Raw genomic sequence first — 23,112 nt, 5'->3', positions numbered from 1 at the left:
AGCTGCTATCTTTGGTAGTTCAACACTTCTTTGAATTGTAGTTTGGATTTCTATGTAGTCAATGAGGCTCCTTTTGTGATGAGCAGTGTGCTCTAGGCTGTTGGCCTTCCTGCAAGTTCAGGCCCCTCAATTTTAATTCACATACTTACTGTAGAAGTATTATCTAACTCTGGGTAGGCTTACCACCATGGTTTTTCCCTTTACCAGGTTATCCACGTAGAGATCTTGGTTTCATGTGGATGGTATTTATTCTATGATTATTGTTTATACTTAATTATTTTAACTTCTATTTCGGTATTAATGTTTTGGGTTCCGGTATTAAAGTTTTAAATTGCTAATAGTTCTAGTAATCTATGACAACTGATTCACCCCCCTCTCTCAGTTGTCTTCTGGTTATTTGAACTGTCTAACACCTGTAACACTGAATATGTAACCTACAAACAAGATTCTTAGCATCAATAAGATTAATAATGGATCATAATGAAATATTAAAAAGCGCATTACCTTATTGAGCTTCTCTGTGTTTCAAGAATAGTTTAATATTCTCTACTTAATAGGGCCAACCATGCGAAGGTGGAAGCTCATTTGGCCCCTCCCCCCCCCCCCCAATATCACTCTAAATTCCCCATTAACGTCTAACATTCTTTCATCCATTAATGAAACATAACATTCATTCATTATCACATAACATTCATTAACTTATAACATTCATTAACACGTAGCATTCATCAACATTCATTAACACATATCATTCATTAACATTCATTAACAAGTAACTTTCATTAACACATATCATTCATTAACATTTATTAACACATAATTAAATCATTAACACATAAAATCCAGTTGTTAACATATAATAAGATTACAATCATTTTTCTTTCTTTCTTTTTGAAGCTTGGAGGTAAAGACTAATTGAACCATCGGTGTCATCATCATTTGTCTCCTCTTTAGTTCTTCTGTCATGTGCTCATGATCTAGTTAATGTATGCCTAGTCTTCTACTCACAATTTGGACGCGTATGCAAAGGGGGGTCCACTGCAATAACAAAGAAATGGGTTAAATTCATGAGTTTTATTATTATTGTTACAAGTATTCCATTAATTAAAAGAAAATTATAGGGGTGCTCTTTACCTGATGGGGCCACATCATCTTCCTAATTAGTTTGTCTAGCCTCATCCTCAACATCCTTAACACCCTCTAAATCCTCTGGAGTTGAAACACGAAAGGTTACATTAATCAATACACCAATTGCAATTAAATTATTTTAAAGGAATAACAATAGTCCTCTTTACCTGGTGGGGCCCCATCACATTCCCGATGTTGTCTACTTGGATCATGCTCAACTTTCTCATCACGGTCTACATTCTCTAAAATAAAAACAAAAAACGTTACATTAATTACTACACTAATTTCAATTAAAGATGTTTAATTGCAATAATCATTACATAAAAAAAAATTATTTAACACGTGAATACCTCCAGTATTGGGATGCACACCATGGCCTTCATCATGTGCAGGTTGTGTTCCACCCTATGCAGGTTGCATTCCATTGGCATGTGCATTATTAAGATTGCTTGATTATTTAAAACAAATATAGTCACATTATGTTGGAAATTAACATCAAATAGATTGTTGCTCAAGTATTCAATTTTAAATAATTTTCATTTAGCTCATTTACATGATTGGCGGATGCACCAAATTATTTTGTTTGCCCACTCAATCCTTTTAGATGTTCAGCCATGACTCTATAGCCCTCCCGGAAGGCAATTTTCATGTCATCTTCTGTGGGCACTCTATTGAATTCAAAGCCCTGCATTTTTTGCTTAATATCATGAATTTTGCTTGTAATATTTAATGATTAAAAAATTTATTTGCAATTTATTATTTTGATGTGATATTTCATTTATTGATACTTACAATTCGTGCGTCAACTTTCATATAACCACCAAAGTCGAGTTTGTGTTGCCTGTTCTTTTCTAGTCTTCCCTTAGTTTCCTTTGATGTGTCGAGCAGTCTATGAAAATTTAAAATATGTTAGATTATATAAATATAAAGAGTAAATAGTACATAATTACATTCTTAATAGTATCACATACATTCTTCTGTCTGGTGATGTATTTCCTTTTTTCCTTTCAACTCTCTCCTTTGCATCCAAAATCAGTTCCTTCCACTCCCTCTTTGGAATCGTGGGGGATGCTCGTACTTTTTGTTCTTCTCTAAATGTGTCCTAAACTGTTCCCTCACATACTTTAGATGTTTGACAGCTTGGTCAAGGACCTAGCTTTTCTTGAATGTGTCATTTCCAAACAACCCAACCAAACGGTTTATGAGCTTGTCTTTCAACTTTTTTCTTGCTCATTCCACCATTTACGTATGGTGGGCCTGAAGATCTCCAATGTAATTCCATTAATATTTTTATAAAAAATTATCATTTCCTGCAAACAAATCATGGGATGATTAGTCCAAAATGAGTGATCAATAAGTAAATTATAATTACTCTATAATAATTTTTAAGTACCTGGAACCTTCTCTATCTTTATGGGAAGCAAATCTTCGGTCACCACAAATGTGACCAGCAATGTTATCGTACTAGAAATACGGGAAGATCTAAGAAATGCTGCTATGGTATCACCACTAGTGGCCTCTACATCCTCATGTACATGTCTTACTATAGAAAATGAATCCACTATGAAATGCCCCCAAGAAAGAACACTTCAAGAGAAATAAACACATAACAAAAGAGAGAGCAAAAGAGGGATCTACCAGCTTCGAGGTCAGTATGATGTGCACTAGTGGATTTTTGCATGTTGCATGTTGTCGATATTGCAATTGGCAATATAGGTGGGGATGATGTCCTCTGATGAGGCGGCATTTGCATAGGAACATGGACATCACCTGAAGAATAATACATTAAATATATAAAACATTAAATATATGAGCAATAACATAATGGTGTAGGACCACCAAGAGCACAATGAGGAACTAGGACAACAAGGAGCATGTGAACACATAAAGGATATATCAGAGCATCAAAGTAGTTTTAATGTATGGAACATGGTCATCACCTGAACTAACTGGAGTACCCTGATCATGGCCACCATCTTGATGAGGATGCAATACTTCTTGTAAAAACAACACGTACATATTTTAGTTCCTGACATAAAAAAGTATAAAATATAAACCATTTTTGAACTTATGTTATAATTAAAGATTTCATTACTACTTACTTGCAAGTTTTGTGCTCTCTGCATAAATTGTTGTAACCTCTCTTTTATTGCATCAGTTTGAGGGACTTGGTATGCCAAAGCACTAATTTCTCTTTTTTTTTTTGGATCTTTCTCATCATTGCGACAGAGTTTGTGGAATACGCAATGTCATCATCGCATAATAGTGAGTCCACCGCTATATTGTTATCAGGTAATGTAGGTGCCTTTCCCTGAACATCTATCTGTGACAAGAATATTAATAACATTATCAAAATTACTCGAAAATCCTAAAGAAAAGAACATAATAATATAACATTATGCTTCTATCTAATTTGTACAATTATAATGAGGTTTACCTATTGGGTAGAAGGGTTGGGAGCTACATCCTTGTCTGTGCTATGTGTCGGATGAATGTCACCCTGTGACAAAGATTAAATATAAAAAAAACATTAGCGAAATGAAACCAATAGAATTAAAAAAAAACTTAATAATAAAATGGTATATTGGAGTCATTAATTGAAGGTTGGTTTAAATGGTATATAGTATGTACCACCCCCATGATAGTAACTTTATTTGTATCTATACGATTCAAATTGTAATCGATTAGAAACTCTTCCGCCGCACTTATTGATTTTATCACACATACAAATACACGATTTCCCTCACGTGCCTCAAATATACAATTGGGTTGCTTATTTGTTGACCCAGGTCATGTACTATTTATAAAACCTACAATATTCCCTGTTGCTTTTGTCCTTCCATCAATGTACATAGCCACTCTTTTACTTTGATCATTAACTTTTCGTTGTATATAATTCGCTGAGAGTGCATACCTACACATATTTTTTTTATATCGAACAATATACATCCAATTTTTATAATTGTAACAAGGTCCGACATACTCCATCAATTCAGTAAGTTTGTTGTAATAGACCTTTATGTCATCCATGGAAAATAGGCCCAAACCATGTAATGACGATGGTGCTATGTGATATATCCTCTTGTTAACACAAAAATCAATGTTTATTGGAGGAAGTTCCTTGGGTACCCATTGTTTCTATAAATGTTTGTGTATTTAGTGAAAATGGATAACAACAATATTGAAAGGCTATATGAATTCAACCACAAAACCCTAGCCTAACAAAAACAAAGATCCACCATAACATATGAAGATTACCTAAGATAATGCAAATCAAATGAAATCACAAAAATTATACCATCACATGTCCAATAGGGTTTGGATCTCCATTCTTCCTATCTCCATTGATCTTGCTTGATATATTTGGTCTCAGATTTTATGTGTGCACAAGAGCTCAACAAAGAATGGATATGTGGTTGCAAGTAGGATCGCATATGAAAGTTCAAAAGCATACTGTAGTCGAGTGCCTAATTGAGGGTTTGATAATGAAGAAAGAATCTCCTTATATAGAAAACACTATATGAAATGGAGGGATAAGATTGAGAGGTGTAACAGATAAATGGTCGGCTATGATTAGAGGGTAGGTAGAAGAAATGATAAAATAATGAGAGGGTAGGTAGTGTAGGAATTAAGAGATGAATGACATGTGTCATGGGTAGAAAAGGTTAATGAATTAATTAAATAAATAAAGATTCATTTAATTAATAGAAGAAGTGGGATCAATTAAATAAATAAGAGTATTTATTTAATTTAGGAAAAGGGGAATTTAAATAAATAAATGTATTTATTTAAATGAGAAATAAGGCTAGAAGAGGATAAATGAATTAATTAAATAAATAAAGATTTATTTAATTAATAGAAGAATTAGGCTAAAGTAATTAAATAAATAAAGATATTTATTTAATTAAACTGGACAATTTTAGGTGTCTACATTTTGCCCCTTTTTGAGACAATGCAACTTGTCGCGTTGTTTCAAAGAAGATAATATGAACTGATACAAAGTTGCCCCAAGATGAGAATGATATGCCCCCTTGAGAGATTGGATGAAAATGTCTGAAAAGATCACAAACAATCTCTCAATAAGAAAGAAAGGCTAGAAAGGACTGACTGGATAGAGTGACAGAGTCACTGGATAAAGAAGACTAACTCAGGAAACGAGGGCTAGGGCTAGGGCTAGGGCAGTCTATAAAATAGACCACGAGGGGAATACATCCTCATTCTCATCCACACATCCAATAGATCAGAGTGCAGAGAGAGAATAGAGCAGCAGCAGTCAGCAGTGATGGCATTGGTTCACATATTCGATTGCCTTCGCCGATTTCAGAGGACAGCAGATGCAGGAAAGCCGGTGAGTACCTCAAAACCTCCTTGTACTTTGTCGCAATAAATGTTGTCATTAATGCATGCTAGGTAGTGCAATAAATGTGCTTTAGGTAATGTCAAACAATGTCAAAAAATGTCGAGGCGCGTCTATGTTGGTGCCAGACACGTCTAGGTTGGCTAGGCGCATATGTGTTTGTGCCAGGCGCGTCTATGCCGGAAAAGGCGTCTATGTCAAATGCGAGCGTGTCTGCATTGTGCAGGTGCATTTATGCTATGTGGGCATGTTTTTGCAGAGCAGGCGCATCTGTGCAGAGCATAGGCACGTCTGTGTATGTCAAGCGCGTCTGTGTAGAGCAGGAGCATTTGTGCAATATGTAAGTGTGTTTATGTCTTAAATGTGTGTTTATGTCTTCTAGGCCAAATCGGCAGTTCTGTGATGAACATACACTATCGATTGGATAAGCTGCTGAGAGGATACACTCAAGCAGGTCCTCTAGGGAAGATTGGGTAGGGCTAGGATTGATAATTCTATGATAGAACATATGTTGCCAATTAGGAAACTACTCAAGAGGATACACTCAAGTAGAGGCCCTAGGATAGGATAGATCGAGGCACTTTGTGATGAACAGGGAGTACCAAGACATAGTACTTTGTGATGAACAGGGAGTACTAATATGAGCAGCACTTTGTGATGAACAAGGAGTGCAAATATGAGCAGCACTTTGTGATGAACAGGGAGTGCAAAACACGTAGTACTTTGTGATGAAGAGGGAGTACCACTAGGATAAACAACAACACTTTGTGATGAACAGCGAATGCCACTTTAACTAACACAGTTGATTTTCTTGACTGCAGGAGTACTTACCTATGCTGGAGTCACAGGAGAGATTCTCGTCGACGCAAAGCTTGCGAGCAGAGCTGACAGTTGAGGAGAGAGCAGCGGTTCAGGCTATGGGCCTGCAACATATTCTATATGTGCCTAAGTTTCAGACAAACATAGGATTGATCACTGCATTGGCTGAGAGATGGCACTCAGAGACTTGTAGTTTCCATTTGTCGATGGGTGAGATGATAGTCACCTTAGAGGATGTTTATAGGATTCTAAGGATACCAATCGATGGGGAGTTAGTTCCTAGGGAGGGAGTTCATCATAGCCTTAGAGGGCTCCCTATGTATCAGTTTTGTACCATTTTGTATGATGATGTAGACACCTTCGGGTGATTTTAGCCATATGATTTTGACATCATTGTATCATGACACTTATGATTTTGAGATATATATGAGATGTTTCATCTTTGTGGCATCTATATGCATGTGTACCTATGTGATGAGATGTTTCATGATGTATGTTTCTATGTGATGATATGTTTCATGATGTATGTTTCTATGTGATACTTATGATATGGATGCAAATATGTACATAATGAAATGCAATATCTTTGTTTTTTTATGTTTTTAATATGTTATGCAAATGCAAATGTGAATATATAAAATGTAGACAAATATGATAATGTAAATAACTATTTACATGATGAGAATGTAAAATGTGCTAACATGTGTTATGTACAGGATGTGATGCAATTGGGATATCTATATGTATGTATGAAATGCTTAATATGTGATAATGCAGGCGCAACTACATGAAATGCAAATGTTTTTGGCGTGTCATTATACTTAGTCATGTGATAGTGGGCTACACGGACTCAAGAAGGATGATGGAGGTCAATCAAGAAAGGGGGATGGAAGGTGGAAGATATGAAAGTGAAAGAGCTTCTTGTGCGTTATCATCATTGAGCTTTATTATGGCAAAATAGGTTATGACAATCAAGGCATATGTTGGACCCAGAAAGTCATTGTACCTATTTGCATGGAGATAAGACAGTTGCAAACAAGGAATGCCCTAGTTCATACTAGACTCATAGTGTCCTCATATCCTTGGACAAGTCATAGCATTACTAAAAGACAATCCACAGACAGCAAAAGAAAAATAGGTGACGATACCCCATCCTCGCCTTTCTAGTCAAAGACATCCTGGAGATAGAATCTCTAGTCAGAGACATCCTGGAAAAGCTAAAAGACATGTCACCAAAAGATAAAATCAAAATAAAACCAAGACTCGACACCAAAATCCACTATAGTCCTCAAGTTTAGTGTCTCTTGTCACTTGTATAAGTCATATTTGATTGTGGTCACAATGTTTACTTTCACAAAAAGGATAGATAACACTGAACCATATGTTGTCTGAGTCTGTTGAAAGATTTGATTTGTTGAAGCCCATTGTTGCTGTTGTGTCTCATCTAGAACTGACTGAATCCATGCAACTGATACTTTATTGTGGAGAAGACAAAACTTTATTGCAGATCTGTGATGCAAATGCTGCTTTATTGCGGATTGTGCACAGATAGACTGAAGAAAAGTAGAAGAAATTGTACTCCTCAAAATGTGTGATGCTCTCAATTCCACACCCATCACTAGACATAGGATTTGCCTTAGCCACAGATAGGAGCTGATTTATTATGGATGGAAAGGGGTGAAAAGGAGGGATTATTATGAATGGTTAACCAATCTAGGGTAGATCAATAACAAGCCATGATGGGAATGGGTAAGTTTATTATGAATGAATAGGTCGTAAGTGTGTGCAAACTGAAAGGATGAGATGGAATCCTGAAGGAGGGAGGAGAAATGTCTCTACGCATGGCGTTGGTGACCCAATTTTCACCATGGTACTTGCCCAGGGTGCCACCGAAGTGGTTTTCACTATTGGACGAAATGTTTTTCTATTTTTCAATTTTTTTTGTGTCACAAGGCGCCTGTTTGCTAGGTTTCCACCAAATAACGATTTTTTTTTTGTCTTTTTGTCTTTTTGTCTTTTTGAATTTTTTGAATTTTTTTTTGTTATTTGTATTTTTGGATTAGGATATTCTGAAGAGCTATGTGTAAAACTTGTGAAGGTGTATGTTGTTGATAGGATCCTCCAAAGGTTCGCCCTCTATGGTTGAGAGCTGATATGCACCAAATCCATATGTTGTTGTGATGATGTAAGGACCAAGCCAGTTTGGTTCGAATTTTCCCTTCTTCTCTCTGTCTTGTTGATTTTTAGCATTTTCTCTGAGAACCAAGTCACCTACCTCAAATGTGTGAGGCTTGACTTTATGATTGTAGCTGCGACTCATTCGTTGTTGATAAGCCTTGAGGTGATTAAAAGCAATTTGTCTTTGTTCATCCAATAGCTCAAGTTCTTGTAAGCGAGAGACCCTGTAGTCTTCATCACTGATAATGTTTTGCAAAGAGACTTGTAAAGGGGGTAACTCAACCTCAATAGGCAAGATAGCTTCAGTGTCGTAAACAAGTGAATAGGGTGTAGCTCTTGTAGGTATGCAGACTCTTGTGCGATAAGCCCAAAGTGCGGGATTAAGTTGGATATGCCAATTGCAGCTAGCGTCGTCCATCATCTTTTTTAGGATTTTAAGGATTGTTTTATTAGATGCCTCAGCTTGATTGTTACCTTGGGGGTAATAAGGTGTGGAAAAATGATGTGTAATATGGAAGTGGTCATAGAGTTCACGAACATCCTGATTTTTGAAGGGACGCCCGTTATCGGTGATGATGGAAACAGGAATACCGTATCAACAAATGATATAGTTGAGAATGAATGTAGCAATTTGTTTTCCAGTGACTTGTGTAAGAGGCACGGCTTCGATCCATTTTGTGAAATACTCTGTGGCAGTGATGATGAATTTATGACCATTGGAGGAAGGAGGGTGAATCTTGCCTATGAGATCGAGTCCCCACTGACAAAAGGGCCAAGGAGTCGTAATTGGTTGAAGTTCTTGCACTGGTGCATGAATGAGGTCTCCATGAATTTGACACTGCTTACATTTCTTGACAAACTGATATGAGTCTTTTTCCATATTGGGCCAATAATATCTAGTCCGAATGAGTTTCTTGGCTAAGGTAGGACCACTAGAATGTGGACCACATATCCCTTCATGAACTTCACATAACGCAATCTGAGCTTCATCCTCTTCTAAACATCTGAGAAGAGTGCCATCTAGACCTTGACGATATAGGATATCAGCTAAAATGACATATCGAGAAGATTGGCGAATGAAAGTGCGACGTTGGTTATTGGATAGGTCAGGAGGAAGAGCATTGTCATGAAGGTATGTGAAAATGGGACCATATAACTAGGACTCATGACCGACGACACATATCATCTTAGTAGGAGTGATCTCATACGAGGGAACCAAAAGATTATCTACCAAGAACTCATAGCGGGTTTCATTCTGTGGTAGATCGATTAGTGAAGCAATTGTAGCCATGGCATCCACGGCTCAATTATGCTCTCTTGGTATCCTCTCAAAGTCTAACTTCATGAAATGTTGTTTCAAGTCATCCACCATTCTTTTGTAAGGCATTAATTTCTCATCCTTTGTTTGGTAGTCATCAATTGCTTGATGAATTACAAGTTGAGAGTCCCCAAAAACATGAAGTTCTTGGATCTTCCACTGAACTGCAATCCATAATCCAGTTGTTAATGCCTCATACTCCACTATATTATTAGTGCAAGGAAATGATAATTGATATGATTTTGGTATGGAATCCCCTTGAGGAGTTATGAAGAGGATACCAGCTCCTGCCCCATGCTATGTGTATGAGGTGTCAAAGTATAGCTGCCAAGGCTTTGCATGTGACACTGTTAAGATGGATTCATCTGGAAATTCTGAAGTTAGAGGAACATCATCTATCATGGGAGCATTTGCTAACTTATCTGTGATAGCTTGTCCTTTTATTGCTTTTCTGTCCACATACTCAATGTCAAATTCACTCAGGAGCATCACCCATTTGTCTAGTCACCCAGTAAGTGTTACTTTATTGAGAAGGTATTTCAATGGATCGATCCTTGCAACCAACTTAGTTTTATGAGTTAGCAAGTAATGTCGTAATTTCTGTGAAGCAAAGACCACATCGAGACATGCACGCTCAATTGGTGTGTAATTTATCTCATATCCCACCAATGTGCAACTGATATAGTATACTACCTTTTCTTTGCCCTCGGCAATCTGTTGTGCTAAGAGTGCCCCCAATGCTATTGAAGTAGCTGATATGTATAGTAATAGAGGTTGATCTGGAACTGGTGGATTCAGAAGATAATCTTTAAGTGCCTGGAAAGCTTGTTGAAAATTATCATCCCATTTGAATTTGATGTTTTTATGTAGCAAATGCTGAAAAGGATTACATTTATATGCAAGTTGCGCTATGAATCTTTGTATGGACTAGAGTCTCCCTTGAAAAGATCGAAGTTGATTGATATTTCTTGGTGGTTGCATCTCTAGGATGGCCTTGACTTTTTCTGGATCGGCTTCGATTCCTCTTTTTGAGACAATGAATCCCAGGAGCTTCCCAAAGGTTACTCCAAAGACACATTTCTTGGGGTTTAATCTTACTTTGTATTTTTCCAACCAATCAAAAATGACTGAAAGTATGTCCAAATGTGTATCTCTGTCTATTGATTTTCCCAAGAGGTCGTCAACATAATCTTCCACAGTAACGTGCATGAGATCATGAAAGATAGTAGTCATGGCTCTTTGATATGTAGCGCCTGCATTTTTTAGCCCAAAGGGCATAACATTCCAGCAGAAAGTTCCCCAAGGACAAGTAAATGTCATTTTGTGCTGATCCTTAGATGCGATTTTTATTTGATTATAACCAGAGAATCCATCCATCAAAGATAATATCGCATGACCTGTTGTGAGATCTATAATTAGGTCAATGTTTGGTAATGGAAAATCATCCTTAGGACAAGCTTTGTTGATGTCTCTGAAGTCTGTACATATTCTGATGCTATGATTTGGTTTACTGATAGGCACTAAGTTGGATATCCATTCAGGATAATCAATTGGGTGTATGAATCCGACATCCAATAATTTTTCAAGCTCTGCCTTGACTAATAATGCCACTTGTGGATGCATCTTTCTTAATTTTTGTTTCACTGGTTTTGCCCCCGGTTTAACTGTCAAATGATGCATTACCAAATCCGGATCTAATCCAAGCATATCAGCGTATGACCATACAAAATTGATTTGTCACTCTATGAAGAAACTTATGAACTTTGATCTTTCTATCTCTGTTAGAGATTGAGCCAAGAATATGTTGTGTGGAACTTATTCTGTACTAATGTTTGTTTTGATGGTTTCCTCTACCAACATAGATGATTTTTCTTCATAGGATGTTGGGAGAATGTTGAGCCTTCCATCTTCGGGAGCCTCAGAGAGGTTTTCGCCCTCAGATACGTCCTTTCCTTTTACTTTTTTGGGGTCAGACAGCGCCACAACATGGTTTTCACCATAAGACCCTTGATTTGTTTTTATTTTTATGTTTTTGCGACTGGAAGGCCTAACACCCTCACCAAAATATGCCACGCTATTGAGTTCTATAGTGTATCCTGCCTTATGGTCCCCAGGGGGAAGATCATCTCGTATGCCTAGATAGTCAATAAAGGCTTCATCATTTTGGAATGTTTCGAACTGTGCAGGTCCTTCATGGTCCCAGTCAATAAGTTGGTGGTGAACAAGGGGAAGGCCTTTGATGTCTTCGAAGTTAGCGGGGCTAAGAGTGAAGATACAGTTATACTCAGGTATGTCGAGGTAGTTATCGAGGTCATCATTGGCACTCTCCTCATTTGTCTCAATCATGAACGAACCCAAATTTTCATCACTAGTAGCGCATTCCAGGACAGGTGTCCTCATTTTATGTGATTTCGACCTAGAACCTAGAAGCAAGGACTGTGTGGGATCCTCAGGGGTTGTTTCTTGAGAAACCTTGAATTTTCTATACAATTCCTCTTCTTCTGTGGGTTCACCTGGTTCTCTGAATGTCTCAGTGAGTTCATAGTCACTAGAGGATTTGTCTTAATCCCATTCCCATTCATTGGAGTCTATGGAATAGTTATTCTCTTGTTGAATTTTGGCAGCTTTGATTTGTAATGCTTCTCCTATCTTTCAAATGTTTTCCTTGGAAGACATGAAACCAAGTCCTTTCAAGCGTTCCTTTTTTAATGTCAATTTAGGTTGTAAAGGTTCAATGATGCCTTCCTTCCTTAAGCCAAGAGGACTTTTGCCATCATACCCAAATTTTTGCAGGATCTTGAACCCTTTGCCATACTTTTCACATGGTAGGTTGATGTGATCTTGTGTATCCTTTTCAAGGTCTTTGTAGAGAATTTTGTATAAGTCTTCTTCTTCTAGTTCACCCCATCTTTGAAAGATAGTAGGGTCCCATTTGAGTATAATGATAGATACCTGCTTATTAGGATGTGGTCTTCCATATTCTTTTGGTGAACTCATAACTTGTTGTAAGCACATGGTTTGATTCAAAGTGTATTCACTCATGCCCTTGTCCTAAAATTTCCCTTTAGGCTCACCTTGTTTTGACGTTGAAGGTTTTAATGATTCAGGATCAATGTATGCAGAAGAAGGGACAGCTTCCCTATTACTTGGAATGATCATCTCAGTTTTCGGTCTCAAGTTATTGTAGTATATGAATGGATTAGGATCACCATTAACTATTATTTCAACTCCATTGTGAGGAAATTTAATGCATTGGTGATATGTAGATGGGACTGCCCTCATTTTGTGAATCCAAGGGTGTCCTAGTAATATATTGTATGTGAGATCCAGGTCTAGGACTTGACAAACCACATCCTTTGTAACTAACCCAACTCTGAGAGGCAAGGTGATTGTGCCTTTGGATGAATGCTCTTCATCGTCATATGCTTTGATGGTAATTTTGTTTGTAGAATTCACAGCTTTATCTGAATATCCCAATTGTTTAATAGTGCTCAATGTACAAATGTTTAGACCTGGTCCTCCATCTATCAGGACTCATTTTATTTTATGTTTGTGTATGAAGGCTTCAATGTGTAATGGTGCATTATGTGGCTGACTTACGGAGGCATCATTTGCTTCTGTGAATGTAAGGGAGTGTGGAATAGAAAGATATCCCACCATGGCTTGAAACTGGTCCATGTTCAAATCAGTAGGGATAGAAGTGTCTCTCAAGATTTTGTCAAGAATAGCTTTATGTGCAGGGGATATGCCTAAGAGCTCAAGGATGGAGATGAGCGCAGGTGTCTTCCCTAACTATTCTACAAGGTCATACTTAGGTTTGGTTGATGAGGAAGCAGTGTTTTTAGCTGGAGCACCTTGCAAAGTGAATTTACCTTGATGAGTTGTAACATTACATTCAGAGGTAGGTTTGGAAGAAGATCCAATTCCTTTTAGGATGATCTTGGGTCTCTAGGTAGAATTCTCAGGTGTTTTGTCCTTGATGATAATGGTAGAGACATAATTGTCCATTGAAATGTGATTGATAGTTGAATTATAGTTATAGGATTCTCTGGTATAGTTGGTTTGGTCATCTATGGCTGTAGCTTTTCCCTTGTCATGTTTTGGGAATGGTTCCTTAAACATCTCATGTTCTTGATTGGATGAGTGTCCTTCAATCTCAATGTCACCTCTATCAATGAGATCTTGTATGATGTTCTTCAGTCAATGACAATTACCTATTTTATGACCTTTGCTCTTATGAAATTCACAATATTCATCATCATTCCACCAATTTGGTTTGACCTTTGGCTCATATGGAGGAAAATCTAGAATTGTGATTATCTTGTTTACCACTAGCTTTTTGAAAATGGACTCAAGTGATTCTCCCAATGGAGTGTACTTCCTTCGTGACTTTGAAGTTGTTTGAGTATTCACTTGATTGTTTGTAGAGCTTGATCCAAAAATGATTTTGGGTTGTATTGTATTGGCATCCACAACACCATCATTGACTGTGTTCTTGTTTTTATTCCAAAATCTTGGCTTATCTTTTCCTTTAAAGTCCTCTTTGTTTTACTTGAATATCTTAATGACTCCTTGTTCAATTAGGACCTTCTATGTTGCTAAGCCTTTTTTGATGACGTCCTTGAAGGTGGAAAAACAAGTTTTTCTTAGATCATAACCAATATCTTTGTTAACATTTTGGGTGAACATCTCTACCATTTGTTTTTGTGGAATTTCACAAGAGCATCTACTGGCTAGATTCCTCCATCTTTGTAAAAATGATGAAAAAGATTCTCCATCCTTTTGTTTGGTGTTGCACAAGGTAGTGACTGATACATTTGTCTCGATGTTGTATGAGAAATGTTGGATAAATGCCTCTGCTAAGTCACCCCATGACTTAATACCAAGTGGAAGTTGGGAGAACCATTCCATAACTTGATCACCTAAGCTTTGTGGGAATAATCTCATCAAATATGTCTCTTCTGTTGCTACCTCAATGCAAGCTGTGAAAAATTGTCTTATATGTGCCTTAGGATCTCCTTTTCCTCTATACTTATCAAACTTAGGTGTCACAAAGTGTGTAGGAAATGGAGGCATTGGAATGCTTTTGTCAAATGGATAGGGACATATGTCTCTCATTGTGTAAGTTCGCTTCGGTGTACTTATGTCCTCCATTTTCTTTTGTAAATCCTTAATTTGTTGTTCCAAATTGTTCTTAGGTGGAGACCGACTTCTTGAACCATACCCCATGCCTAAACCAATGTGAAGAGGAGGAGCATGTTGCATACATGGATGGTATTGATCATACACATGTTCATATGGAGGAGGTCTATAATGATACTACGTATATGGACCACTTGGTATAGAGTCATGACGAGGAGTGGAATATCTGCTTTGTCCATGTATACCATACTCTACAGGCATGTCATGAGTTTGTTCTAGTGTGTTGCCCCCAAATTTGACGTGGGGTTTCCTTGTGTCCAAATTTTGATCATGCCTTTGGATATCCAATTTCTTTGGTGGTTGATCCTTAGCATTGGTATGTGATTGAGTATATTTTTCTACATAAGACCTCCATAATGGTCTGCAAAGGTGAGTATCATATGCTTGACCTTGTGTATGTAGGACCTCAGGTTTTTGAAACAAAGATGATGGTGATTCTGGCACAAGATGTGGTCCTCTATTGCCTCCACTATTAGGCCTCCTTTGATCCATGTTGAGGTGAGGTTATTGCAAAGGTTGATTTTCCATTATTTGAGACATGTCAAAATCATGAGGGATCTTGGCTCCACTTTGTGCCATCACTTGTAGAAAATATTGTCTATCTCTCCTCATTATTTCCTCAACCAATCTATTGAAACGGGGATCCATAATGGTGTCTTCCACTTCTCCTGAATGTATAGAAAAGTTGTCCATATTGTCATTGTGTGTGTCATTTTTGTTTGTGTTGTCCATGTTCTCAACATTTGGAATGTTTCTATAAGAATCCATGTCAGGTAATGTAGTATGATCAGAATTGAAAAAGATATCATTGTCATATTCATAGGAACTCATGTTTGCAAACTCGTGAGCCTCTTTAGTTTCTCTCCTAGATTTTTGGGAACGGGTTTCAACCATGAACTAGGTATTGACCAAGATGTGTGAGACTAGATGAAAATGGAAATAGTATGGAAGACCAAGAGTTTGGATGAAATGTAAATGAATCTGAGGTGTACTTGCAATCTCTAAAGTGTAAGACCAAGTATGTATGTAGTAGAGTAGGTGTGACTTCCAAAGAGATGATAGTTTATCTTGATGAGGTAAGTTGACCTTGACTCTGAGTAAGACCAAATGAGACCCAAAGGTGATAGACCTTGATGAGGGACCACTTAGCAAAATGTTGTTGTATATAGTGTGTTGACAAAGTATGATGAGGACAAGAAAGTGACCTTTTGACTCAAGTTTAGACAAATGTGAATGTTATGCAAGGTGTAAAGCAATGATGGACTTTGTGAGACCCAAAGATAGGTTGAATGCTAAATGAAAACCCAGAGAGATAAATTAGGAAGCTCAATAAGTCTGAAACTGACTGTTCTTGTTTACTGAATTATTTAAGTTTTCAATCCTGAACATAGACATGCCTGTATACTTCACAGACACGCTTAAAGGACATAGACGCTATTCTGTCAGACACAAACATGTTTCTGAGATGTTGTAAATGCAATGTTGCTTAAAAGACACAGATGTGTTTCTGCCCTTCACAGACACGTTTAGATGACATGGACGCGGTTCTGTCAGACACAGACGTGTTTCTGCAAACTTTGTGCAATTTTTCCAATTTGTGAAGTTGTTTTGTTGTGACCAAATCTAAATGTTTGATTTTTTTTCATGATAAGAGGACACAGCGTGTTGATGAGGACTCAATGTTTGCAAGTGTTTAGACTCAAAAATGAGTACTCAAAGAAAAGTGTGTTGTTTGATGTAAAATTGTTTTGCATACACTTGAAGACATAAAAGACACAATGTTTTTATGTTTGTTCTTGAATGTTTAAAATAAGTCAAGCACAATTCTTATGGCTGGCCAAGACAATAGTTGTTGATTCCCACATGAGGCTACACTATTCAGAGTGAATACTTAGATGCTTGACCCCACTGGCTCCACCCTCGGCATTCACTTCTCGGGGCAGCCAAGCATCAGTCCCCACGAAAACTCCTCATGGTGAACTTTTTTCTCTATTAAGAGACGTATGTGTGGACCGCTCCAGAGGTCCGACCTCCTGCCCCAACAACTAGAAGGATTTTGGTTTCTAAAACAAAAACATGCTAGTAAGGGCATCCGCTCGTGTGGCCATACATGCGGCACTTTCAGCTCTATAAATACAGAAGGCTCCCAGTTGGTAGGGGTTACGCCCTACAAAGATCAAATGAATTTGATCAAACGGGTTTATGGGGAGACATAGTGTCAATATGAACTAATCAGCACACGTTATCTATAGTTTTCACCATGAATATAGTTGTTTATAGTGGTTCGAAAGAGGTGGGTTTTCCTCGCTACCACTTGGGTCGTTCTCTCCTCACTAGTAGTCCTAATGACCACACGGGGAGATAGGACCTGTAAAGATGAAACAAAAAGAGCCTATTTCTCAAGACACAAAAGACAATGGTTCAATTTTAGTGCACCAATTGAAGTGTTTGCTAGTCTATGAAAATAAGGCACACAATAAAGATCAAAAACCCTTGCCAAAATTCTGCAACAAAGATTTGTTAGTAGTTTTGCAATAATACCCCTCCTGCAAGCACACAAGTTAGGTAAATTTTAGATCCAAAAGACTTTGTGAAAATAGGGGCCTTCAACAAAATGATTTTGCTTTCAAGACAAGCTGCACCAATTTCGTTAGCTAGATCTGAAGATGTTAGCTCAAAATAAACTAGATCTAAAATCTGAATGACGAAAAATAAAATCAAAGAAACACAGACGCAGTTATTAGAAACACAAACGTTATATAAATTCACAGACATGGTTCAATTTGACACAAACGCAGTTCTTGAACACAGACGCGATTCCTGAACATAGACGCGTCTGAAAACCTCACAGACGTGACTAGGGAACACAAATGCATTCCCAGAAATCTGCAAAGAAAAAATAAAATACTGTCGAAGGCGCAAACACGATTCTAGGTGTCATAGACACGACAAAAAATCAAAAACGTGATCCAAGAGTTTGCAGACGCAAAAATATCACAATGTCATCGAAAATGTCAAATCTACAACTTCAGAAACACAAAATCTACAACAAAAGATGTTAAATGCAAAAGGGACAAGAGTCCCACCGGGTGTGCCAAAATGTATACGGTGAAAATGGATAACAACAATATTGAAAGACTAAATGAATTCAACCACAAAACTCTAGCCTAACAACAACAAAGATCCACCATAACATATGAAGATTACCAAAGACAATGCAAATCAAATGAAATCGCAAAGATTATACCATCACATGTCAAATAGGGTTTGGATCTCCATTCTTCCTATCTCCATTGATCTTCCTTGATATATTTGCTCTCAGATTTTATATGTGCATAAGAGCTCAACAAAGAATGGAAATGTGGTTGCAAGTAGGATCGCATATGAAAGTTCAAAAGCGTAGTGTAGTCGAGTGCCTAATTGAGGGTTTGATAATGAAGAAAGCATCTCCTTATATAAAAGACACTATATGAAATGGAGGGATAAGATTGAGAGGTGTAAAAGATAAATGGTCGGCTATGATTAGAGGGTAGGTGGAAGAAATAATAAAATAATGAGAGGGTAGGTAGTGTGGGAATTAAGAGATGAATGACATGTGTCATGGGTAGAAAAGGTTAATGAATTAATTAAATAAATAAAGATTCATTTAATTAATAGAAGAAGTGGGATCAATTAAATAAATAAGAGTATTTATTTAATTTAGGAAAAGGGGAATTTAAATAAATAAATGTATTTATTTAAATGAGAAATAAGGCTAGAAGAGGATAAATGAATTAATTAAATAAATAAAGATTTATTTAATTAATAGAAGAATTAGGCTAAAGTAATTAAATAAATAAAGATATTTATTTAATTAAACTAGACAATTTTAGGTGTCTACAGTTTGTACCTCAAGAGCACCTCGATGTCGCCTATGCTCTCATCATCATAAGAACATGACCCCCCTTGAGCAAGAAAAAATTGCATGTGTTTATTGAATTTTCTCCTAATCTTTTGACCTTTAGTTGATCTCCCTCTTTTAGATGCACTACATGTCTCACTTTTGTCTCATCTTCCTGAATTTCCCTCACTCGAGGAAGACAGATCTAACAAATACCTATTTGGTGGTACCTGCACTCCGTCAAATGAAGAAGTCGGCCCTAAAATTGATGTTGAGATTAAAATTTGAATAAGACCAACTGGGGCCTCAAGTGTTGATAATTGTATTAGATTTGTTGCATATAGGAGGGCTGAGAAGGTGGAATGAGCTATAAAATGTGGTTTCAATGAGAAAAAAAATTAAAGCTTTGACAAAATATTGTCGCTAAAACTTGGCTTATTATTAAAGAGAAAGCAAGCAATTAATAAATGGTTTTTATAGGGTGTATTAATGACTTATACATGTCGTTCCATGACACTATGCATGATCCTCATCAAAGGGGTTCAGGTTCCTACATATGTAATTCATTTATCTTATGTTAGCTAAAAATTACATGATACGTATGATAAAAATTACATAGTAGACAACATGAACAATATGCAAGCATCATAATTATTGTTTTTTTTTTCCTTACCTTTCATTTATCTAGAAACTGCAGGGTCCTCAACAAAAGGGTTGACGATGTTTGTAGTCAATTGCCTATTTCCACCAAGGATGACAAAATCAAACAAAATTTATACATATAATCAACACCAACAATTGAGCATCAAAATCATTACATGATACGTATGTTAAAAATTACATGGTAGACAACATGAATAATATACAAACATTATAAATATCATTGTTTTTTTTTCTCACCTTTCATTTATCTAGAAAGTGCAAGGTCCTCAACAAAAGGGTTGAGCATCATAAGCATTACATTTGCAATTTGATAAACAATATATACATAAACAAAAATGAGTAATAATAGAAACATATGTATCATAAATCACATATGTATCATCATAAACATGTTTTAATCCATCATATATGTTGTAATGAATCACATATGTATCATAAATCATTATTAGGACATATGTATCATAAATTGCTATTAGGACATCACGAATGAATTATGTAATGACATTAGAATTTAAAACACAATGAATTAATTATGCGACCATATATATAAGTGAAATAAATTTCTATCAAGAAATCAATATCAAATAGATAATATTATAATTGCATACCAATACATTTCATTCATGTCATTGATCTTCTTCTTCTTCCAACTCATCATCATGACCACCACCACCATCACCACCACCACCACCACCACCACCATCATCATCATCATCATCATCATCATCATCATCTTCATCGTCATTATCATCATCATCACCACCACCATCATCATCATCATCATCATCATCATCATCATCATCATCATCATCATCATCATCATCATCATCATCATCATCATCTTGTTCTTCTTCATGATCATTTCCATCAGGACCATCATCAACTAACTGTCGATTGTGATCATTATCTACATCATCTTCTACTTCTTTGGTATCTTCTTCTTCCATTATATTATAATTTATCGGTTTGCATCTTGGATCATGTCTAACAACAAATGACCAACCTAGTTTATGAGGAACCTTTGAGTAAAATATCTACTCACATTGGCTCTGGAAGAACATAAGGCTCATTTCTAGCTCGCTCAAATGACATTAACCATTATAAATCCATTATCATGTTCAATAACAGTTCTATCATGATCATTTTCATTCAATCATAGCATGTACCATTAGACAACAAAAAGAACTAATTTGAAGGACCTAAAGTCACACTCAAGTATATCATCCAAAATCCCATAATATCAATTTTCTAAGACTTGAGGATGTATGTCACTTATAGATGAAACATTAGTCACCTGAAATACTGCACTTATTCCAGAATCACAAGTTTTCTTCATGTCATCCAACTTTTTGATGCGAAATTTATGACCATTGCACCACATAGCCTTGTGGTGTTTCACCTACAAAATGTCAAACATATATAATATGTACATCATTACAATTGGAAAAAAATAAATAATATGGGTGATTAATATATTTATACGTACATGTTTATCTCTTAAACCATATGCTAAATCAATTTCCCTTTGTGTAACACTAGAATCTCCAATACGGTGAGCTTATTTAACCAATGAAGCCACACCTTCCCATGTTAATGCTCTACCAGATTGTTGACATTATTGAATCCATACCATCATCCAATCAAAATTGTTTGCAACATACAAATGTAGTGCATCCCACTCTCGAGAAACTGTACAAAAAATAAGTAAAAATTTACAACTGAAGTATATTGAAGATTACGACTAAATTAACTACAATATATATATAAAAATAACTGCAATATTGAATAATTACCTCTCACTTTCCTCATTGTACCTTTCCCCATCAGGTTCTCCCCTTCAAATTTGTTAATGGAGTTGGGATCCCAAATACAATCTACACAGATCTTTGCTGCGAACTTAGGAAGGTATTCAGTAATGTACACCATAGTTTGGTATACTATATATCCCTCCACCATAGAACCATCAGGATGTTCTCTTTGTCGAACCAAAGACTTCAAAAATTTCAAGTGCCTCTCAACCATCCACATTGACCTTGTACAGGTCCACACAATTCAATCTCCTCAACTTGGTGTATGAGGTAGTGTTCTTGTGCATTGAAAAAGTTGAAGGTAGACACTTTTTCATTTGACACATTAGACAAGGAATTTTTCTCTTCCAATATTTTATATCTTCTTTATGGATTTCTTTAGATGACAACCACCTACAAGAGATTCAAGATGCAAATATATTAACGAGACTACACAAAATAATATACAATATATTACATAACAAGTAATATTACAACAAATTGAACAAATATCACTACTTACCTCATGTATTTTCCAAGATCATATATAACATGCTTGACATTATTGTCAAAGTGGTCTGGGAGAGATAGAGGTAGAACATACTACAACAATTATTAAATGATATTTTTCATTTTTTTCTAACATAATACAATGAAAAGTACATGCAGTATACAAATATATAGTAAATACACAAGAACATGAATTACCTTAATGAAGATATGTCAATCATGCATTTTCATCCCTGGCCCAAATTCAATTTTCTTTGTTATGAGATTGTTTATGTTTGCAACAAATCCTGTGGGAAATCAAGTTTTTTTGTATGACTTATTTTATAGCATTGCTTTGTTGCTTTGTTTATAACCAAGGAAGGGCACTTATATTAATCTGGTCTCCATCACTATTTGATTGAATGACATTTTTCATTGCATGATTGGATTCCTGAATGTCACTTCCAATTTTGACAATTTTTTCTTTGTCATGCCTTCCATCCAATATTTCCCATAATGTCTCTATTATATTCGTTCCAATATGAATAGTATCAAACAAATGCACAATTTGTAGTTGCTCATAGTAGGGCAACCTACTAAATTGTCTAGGATAACTCTTTAGTCTGTTTGGAAGGTGGTCATTAATGCCTTGATGACCTTCACGAGCCATATAATATGTTAAAAAAGTTAACAACGACGATCATCATCAATTACATCATCAATAAACAAAACACAATATAAAAATATAAATTCCAAACATAAACCATTAGATGGAATGACATTACCTTGTTGATTAATTCTATTATATTCCAACTTCCATAGGCTAGGTATCATTCTTCATGGCTTTGATGTAGTCTCTTATTTCCCATTGAAAAGATGGTTTTCAGTTTTTCAATACTTATGATTATTGTGGAGGAAGTGCATATACTCATCAAACACCTACTTTCCTAAACTTTTTGAATAACGAGATTTCATCTTTGGACCACAAACTAGACATGCAAATTTTCACTTTGTCTGAAGACCTACAAGATCATGTATAATTGGATTAAATATGATAATTTTTATATTAATAATTATGCGCAAGTTGATCACTATAACATACCACAAAAATGTGTTAGCCTTGGGGCATCATAAATTGTCCATACAAGCATTGCATGGAATTGAAATTGTATTTTTCCTAATGGTCTAGAGATTTCATACATAGTGACACCATTCCATAACTCCAACAACTCGTCGATAAGAGGCTCAATATATAGATTCATATCTTTAACTTGGTACTTACCTAGTTGAA

The sequence above is a fragment of the Cryptomeria japonica genome, chromosome 9 (assembly GCF_030272615.1).
Source record: "Cryptomeria japonica chromosome 9, Sugi_1.0, whole genome shotgun sequence".
Lineage (NCBI taxonomy): Eukaryota > Viridiplantae > Streptophyta > Pinopsida > Cupressales > Cupressaceae > Cryptomeria > Cryptomeria japonica.
Note: the sequence above shows the minus strand (reverse complement) of the source record.